The sequence below is a fragment of the Lygodium microphyllum genome, chromosome 14 (genome assembly GCF_053477565.2).
Source record: "Lygodium microphyllum isolate KBCC chromosome 14, Lygodium_microphyllum_v1.1.10, whole genome shotgun sequence".
Lineage (NCBI taxonomy): Eukaryota > Viridiplantae > Streptophyta > Polypodiopsida > Schizaeales > Lygodiaceae > Lygodium > Lygodium microphyllum.
The window spans coordinates 895,030-901,560 of NC_141148.1; positions in this window are offsets into that span (position 1 = coordinate 895,030).

Genomic DNA, 6,531 nt, shown 5'->3' on the forward strand with positions numbered 1-6,531 from the left:
GTAACCTATAGCTTTCATTCCCTCAGATAGTGATACCAATTCCTAAGTGTGATTTACATACAAATGCTACCATTTCTTCATCCATGGCTTTCTCCTAATGTAGATGACTAATAGCTTCCTCAAAATAAGTGGGCTTAATTGATTTTATAACATTCACTATATACGCATAATGGCAAGCAACATAACCATCCTATGCCAATCTATTTATGGGGTACATTACTCTCATTGACCTACACACTTGTAGAGCAGTCTATGATCCCTTTACATCAGCCTACTTATACGTTACTTTTATTGACCTACACACTTGCAAAGCACTCTATGATGCCTTTACATTAGTCTACTTTTTCTTATACTAGGTGTATTGTCAACTGGAATACGAAAGTCTTCATCCATACTCTGATCTAATCACACTCACCATCTATATATGAACAACCAGTAGAAACATCTGACATCCCAAGTGGCTCAACCACTTTTTCTTTTTTCTTTTGTGAAATATTGTTTGCATTTATAGGATTGCTATTCACATGCAACTTTCTACTCCATGGTCTTTCAATATACCTACTAGAAAAGGACTCTTCTAGGCCACTCAATGTTTGTGACTATGAACCCACATTTTTTGCAACCACTTTTAGGCCACTCAATGTCTGTGACTATGAATCCACATTTTTTGCAACCATCTTTTCTTTTACATCATCTTCAATAATCCATTTTTTAGTAGCATACCAATTAATCATCTCATAAATCAATATCTCTACTCACCCATATCTTGTGTGTAGCTAGATTTTAATACCTATAACCCTTTTACTCAAGGGATTAGCTAATAAATATACACTTTTTAGCTTTTGGATCCAACTTCTTTCTTAGCTCATCAGGAATATATATATATATATATGCAATGTATCCAAATAACTTTAATATGTGACAAATCTAGTTTCTTGCCAATAAACTTCTCCTTTGGAGTCACATAATGCACTGTGGCAATGGGAGTCATGTTCATAATACACACAACTATAGAGATAATTTTAGCCCAATAATAATGAAGCATGTTCTTTTTAGCCATTAAGACTCATGTACTTTTTGCAATATGTATGTTTTTTCTTTTAGCAACTCTATTTTATTATGGATTGTACTTGCATGTAAACTATCTTTGAATTTCATGTTGTTTCAAAAAAGTACTAAATTCATTGGAGAGATACTCTTCCTCTTCATTTGACCTCAGACACTGAATTTGCATGCCTATTGTCTCTCAACTAGATTTTTTAAATCCTAAAAGTGAGAAAACACCTCACTTTTCTTCTTCAAGAAATACATCCATGCCTTCCTTGTATGATCATCAATAAAGGTTTACATAATATTTACATCTAGCCATTGATGCAATATTTGTAGAATTCCATGCATCCAAATCTACAATATCAATCAAATCCCTACTTATATGTTTGTCATGGAGAAATGCATGCCTTATTTGTTTTGCAAATTGATACACTTCACACACTTTCTTTGTATAAGCCACTTTGAGCTTAGATAAGCTCTTCATATTGTGACTACATATTGTTCCATTGTGCACATTTACATATCTCATATATTTATGCCAAATGTTAATATCAACCTACCATAACTCATGCACCTTGTGCAAACATAGTAGCCTTCAACTCGGGTACAATTTATCTAAGGTAAATGTCATTTTCACATGTTTGACTTATTCATTGAGTTTACATTCATTCCTAAAATCTTCGATAAAGTAGTCATTTTGATTGAACTTTACTTACAATCCCTACTCAATCATTTTCCCAATAGAAACCAAGTTCTTTGTGATGTTAGGCACATGCACCACATCAATCAAACACTTACCTTTTCCATCCTACATAAACAATGGGACACTCTCAATATGAGTATTAGGATACACTATATTCTCACTCATTTCCACAAATCTAGTCATTTTAGGATTTCTCATTGTTAAAACATTCCCAATGAGATGTCATACGGCTAGATAAATTTGAATCCACATACCATATATCATAAGTCATTATTGTTGATGTAGCATTCATCATGTGCTACATAACAAACAACTTGTCATGATCATTTTTATTACCGATAGATGTATAATTGTTATACTACCTTCTCTTATTTTTGTCATTTCCGCCTCTTCTTTTTTGTAGAAAATCATATGTAATATGGCCTTTTTTCACCACAATTATAGCATTCCTTGCTATCATAATCTATATCTATCTTCCATGTCCTCCTTTATGGCTCCCCCTACCTCGAGTCTAGCCTCTACCACATATATGTGACTACTCATGTGAGTCATAAGATTGCCCTTGATTTTGTCCATAAGGGCCACCATTTTGTCCTCTACCACCATGACCTCTATCTCTACTTATATTTATAAAGTAGAGCATCTATTCCGAAATGTTATTGCTTTGTGATGAAGACACAATAAGACCCTATTTTCTTTTCTAATATTAATATAGATATTAGATCTAGAAATCAAGAATGGCATCTCTTGTGTTGATGGAGATTTGAAACTACTTATACTATTTGCCTAAAGGATCCAAACATGCAACCACTATATCATCATCATCAACTTGCACTTTAATAGATCCAAGAGCAATAGATTGCCAAGCTTGACATTTTTTCTTCAATGGAAATTTTCTCACTTTGGTATTTATAACAAACAATTTGACTAGGTTATTCCATGCTTCTACAAGAATATCTACATCCTATATATGCCCAATCATGTAGTCTAAAATACTGATGGAAATCTAATACATAACTTTTTAAGCACCCTTGTTCCATTCCTTAAATACCTTGGTCTACTCAAAGGTGGCATTTTCTTTTAGTAACTCTAGAGCCTTAGCATTATCTCCTTCAATGTAGTCCCAATAATCTTTATCCGCCATAAGAAATTTAGTCAATCTAGACTTCAAAGCATAAAAGTTATGCTTTTCAAGATTATCACTAATAATATAATTAAAACCCTTAGATATTATGTAGTGAAACCCAAAAATCTACTTTTATCAATAAGTTGCTAATTTAGGTAAACTAGCACTCATACGGAGCTCGGTACATAAGCATACCATGTGCAATAGTTGTAATGTTTGATAGTTTGCAAATAGTGAGATGGAGATTGGATTTGTCCAAAATCAACTAGCTTAACACTTTGAATAGCTAAATGAACTTTCATATCATAAAATGAAGATTTATATACCAAGCTAGAAGTTTATGATTTTTCTAAGACCAAAGATTTAATCTTTGACCAGTAATTTGTGTTTTTTTTAATAGACATAAATGTTATTATTAATTAAGACTCAGTTTTTAGCTAAGATATAAAGTACAAAGTTGGACTAAACCACTTTATAAGAAATTTCAACACAACTAACTAATGCTATTGAAAGAATAAAAAACATTAAGTAGATTCTCTCAGTGATATTGGTGGTGTTTAAAAACACCAAGATAACTACATAAAACACTTTAAATTTCTAACAAGCATATATTTCATAGCCATGCAAAAGCCCTTATTATAAGGGATATATTTATTATAGTGATCAAAATTAGTCCATATAGAGTCGTTGCCTTGTTACATCATATATTGGGAAAATGCAACTTTTAAAGATTTTGTATAAAACGTTTAGCTACACTACCATTTATGATCTGCATATAAATAGCCTTTAACTTCTTAATGAAGATCAAAACACATATTGAATATGAATTTGACTACATAGACCTATATTGAAGGTCTATTACACTCCCTTGAGCACTACAAGCTCATGAAGATGAATAATCAATTGGAGATTACATGAGAGATATCTCCACAAGTATTCTCTATTGTAAGGATTCCTGGTAAACTCTTGCGCTTGTAGCTCATAGCTCCTCACTTGAATTCCAATCTGATACTATGGAAAGATGGGGGAGAGAGAAGGAGATTGAGCTCTTGTAAGATACACAACATATAGAGGATGTACACAAGATAGAAGTTGAAAACCCTAGTCTTTCTTCTTCTTCTTCTTCTTCTTCTTCTTTGTGACAGTCTACTAAGAATAAAGTACAACATATGTAAGGTATAAGTGGTCCATAGTGTGAATATACTAACTAAGAAGATGACTACATAGAATTCCAATAACTAAAAACATGACTACATAGGTATCCCGTAACTCGAGTAGGTAGACTAACTGATGTCTAGCTATAAAGTATTGCTAGAAATATATGCTCATACAAGTATCAACCACCTCAGTGATATGAATGCAAAAATGATCATCCAAGTATGTGAGTGTTAACTCATCTTGAGCTTGACATCTTAAGAGAATACCCCTCCCCTGATGATACCTAGTTCTTATTTTAGAATATTCAAAATATGGATGTTTAAAATTATGATAATAAAATGATTGATTCATCAAATATCAGGATTCACTTCCATTTTTTAAAAGAAAATCTTTAAGAAAGTTGTGATAATTGAGAATATTGATCGAGAAACTATCATAATTATCCTATAAACATCTATTAATAGGAAAAGTTTAACCTCTTCAGTTAACAAGGGTTAGGAAACATCCTTTTTTTTGCTAGAAATTTATCTAGCAAATTATCTTGGTAACTATTTTATTAATGTAAACATTGATGAAGTTAATACAAATAGATAACTTTGATCTTTCTAAGAAGGGAAACTTTTATGGTTAGAATAGAAGCGTCATCTTGTTAGCTAAATTAGGAATGAGATAGCCTAATCAAAGGCACATCATCAATAAAACCCAAGATCCAAGACCGGGAACCATGACTTAAAAATCCAGTGAAACCTATGCTTGTAAGCTTAGGGCTTAGATGAGCACTCATGCATAGCAAGTATATTTTATTTGCTTGTGGCATTGAAACGAATGTTTTTACTATTTGTGGGTGCTAGGAATTAATTTATCATTAAAAATTTAATTATTAGATGTGTGCACAAGGTCCCCCCAAGATTAGATGAAATAGCTCCTCATCATGGAAGCTAGATTATCGCTTCAAATTGTTGAGATTGGCATCAAACATGAGAAGTCTCTCTATAGGGACTTCTTGTATACTATGAGGTGCCAAGGAGCCATGGGGCTCCTATCATAATTCCTTGGCCATACTAGGACTAGCTTGCCTTATATGAGCCTGGATGGATCTCCGAGAAGGCCTAGATGCTAGATGAGGGTGGACTTGGTGGGTTTATTTTAGCCTTCATAGGTGGAGTTTGAATATAGAGTCAAACTATTCTTGGAATTAGAATAAAAGTACTAAAAATCAAAGAAATATTTTTCTTTCAAAAAGGAATGTTTTCCCTTGTATTCATATATGTTCTTAACTTACATGAATGAACATTGTTTAATTGATTAATTAATGAAGTTGTCTTTATATGTCGATATAAATTATGTTAGGATAGTTAGAGAACCTAAAAATACCCCCGGAGGGTCCACTAGGGTTTACCGTATGGTACCACGTGAGTGTAAGGGAGGGGGTTATTTAAGGGAAGGAATGTACATTTTATAAGGTAAGTTCCCATAAATAGGGGGCAGATAAGGGGTATTTTCATATATTTCTTGCATGCATGTGACATCTCCTTATTACTACTAGTGAATCCCCCGTGAAAATACCCCTTAAGGGAAGTGGGTGGTTAGATCCCCGATGGATCTCTCCTATGGTAAGGTGGTCTTGCTTAGCTAAGAAATTTCCATAAAAACTCAAATTAGATTAGGACAAGCTAGGAAGGGTCACACACTATAACTGTCCTAATGTGTTGTTCTAGACCAGTACAATTTTAGGGGATTGGAGTTGAGAGTACACCTCATGGATAGAGGAGTTGATGCATATCACTCCCACTTGTTTCTCACTTTCTTTGAATCAAGAGTAACAATGGTTCATTTAAGGGATAATAATAACGTAGTCACCTCAAATTTTGATATTAGAAAATGTTGATAGGTGACTATAGCATTGATTTAGATTCTATTTCAAGTCAATCTTTATGGGGTTGAGGTGGAACTTCTCCTACAAGATATACTTAAGAAGTTCAAGATCACAAACATTGGTTATTTGAAGAAAATCCAAATGGCAATTACCTTGATTACTTCTTGTCAATGATGGAGTACTAAAAATACGTGCCACTGGGACTGAATGTTTAGACTAAATTTTTATTACATCAAGAATTAAAAAAGAAAAAATTACTTTTGTTAACAAACCCAATGTGGGATTAATCATGGTATGTGATAAAGATAGCACATAATCATGGTGGGCTATAGTAGACAAGGAACTCCATGGCTAAATGTGGACGAGACAATATACGTAACACTGATAATTGCCATTTCACTTCACATACAATCCTAAAATACAAGGCTTCTTAATAGATAGCATTTTTCTCTTTCACTCATATAAGTGGCCATCTTAGGTGGCATCCTTATCTTGTATTTTCCAAGATCAATACTCATTCACTCACCTTGTATTTTTAAGGTGTTGATACATACACATAGACACACATAACAAACCTTACATTCTCTATTCCTCCTCTTAAGTGAGGTGTTTTCTTCA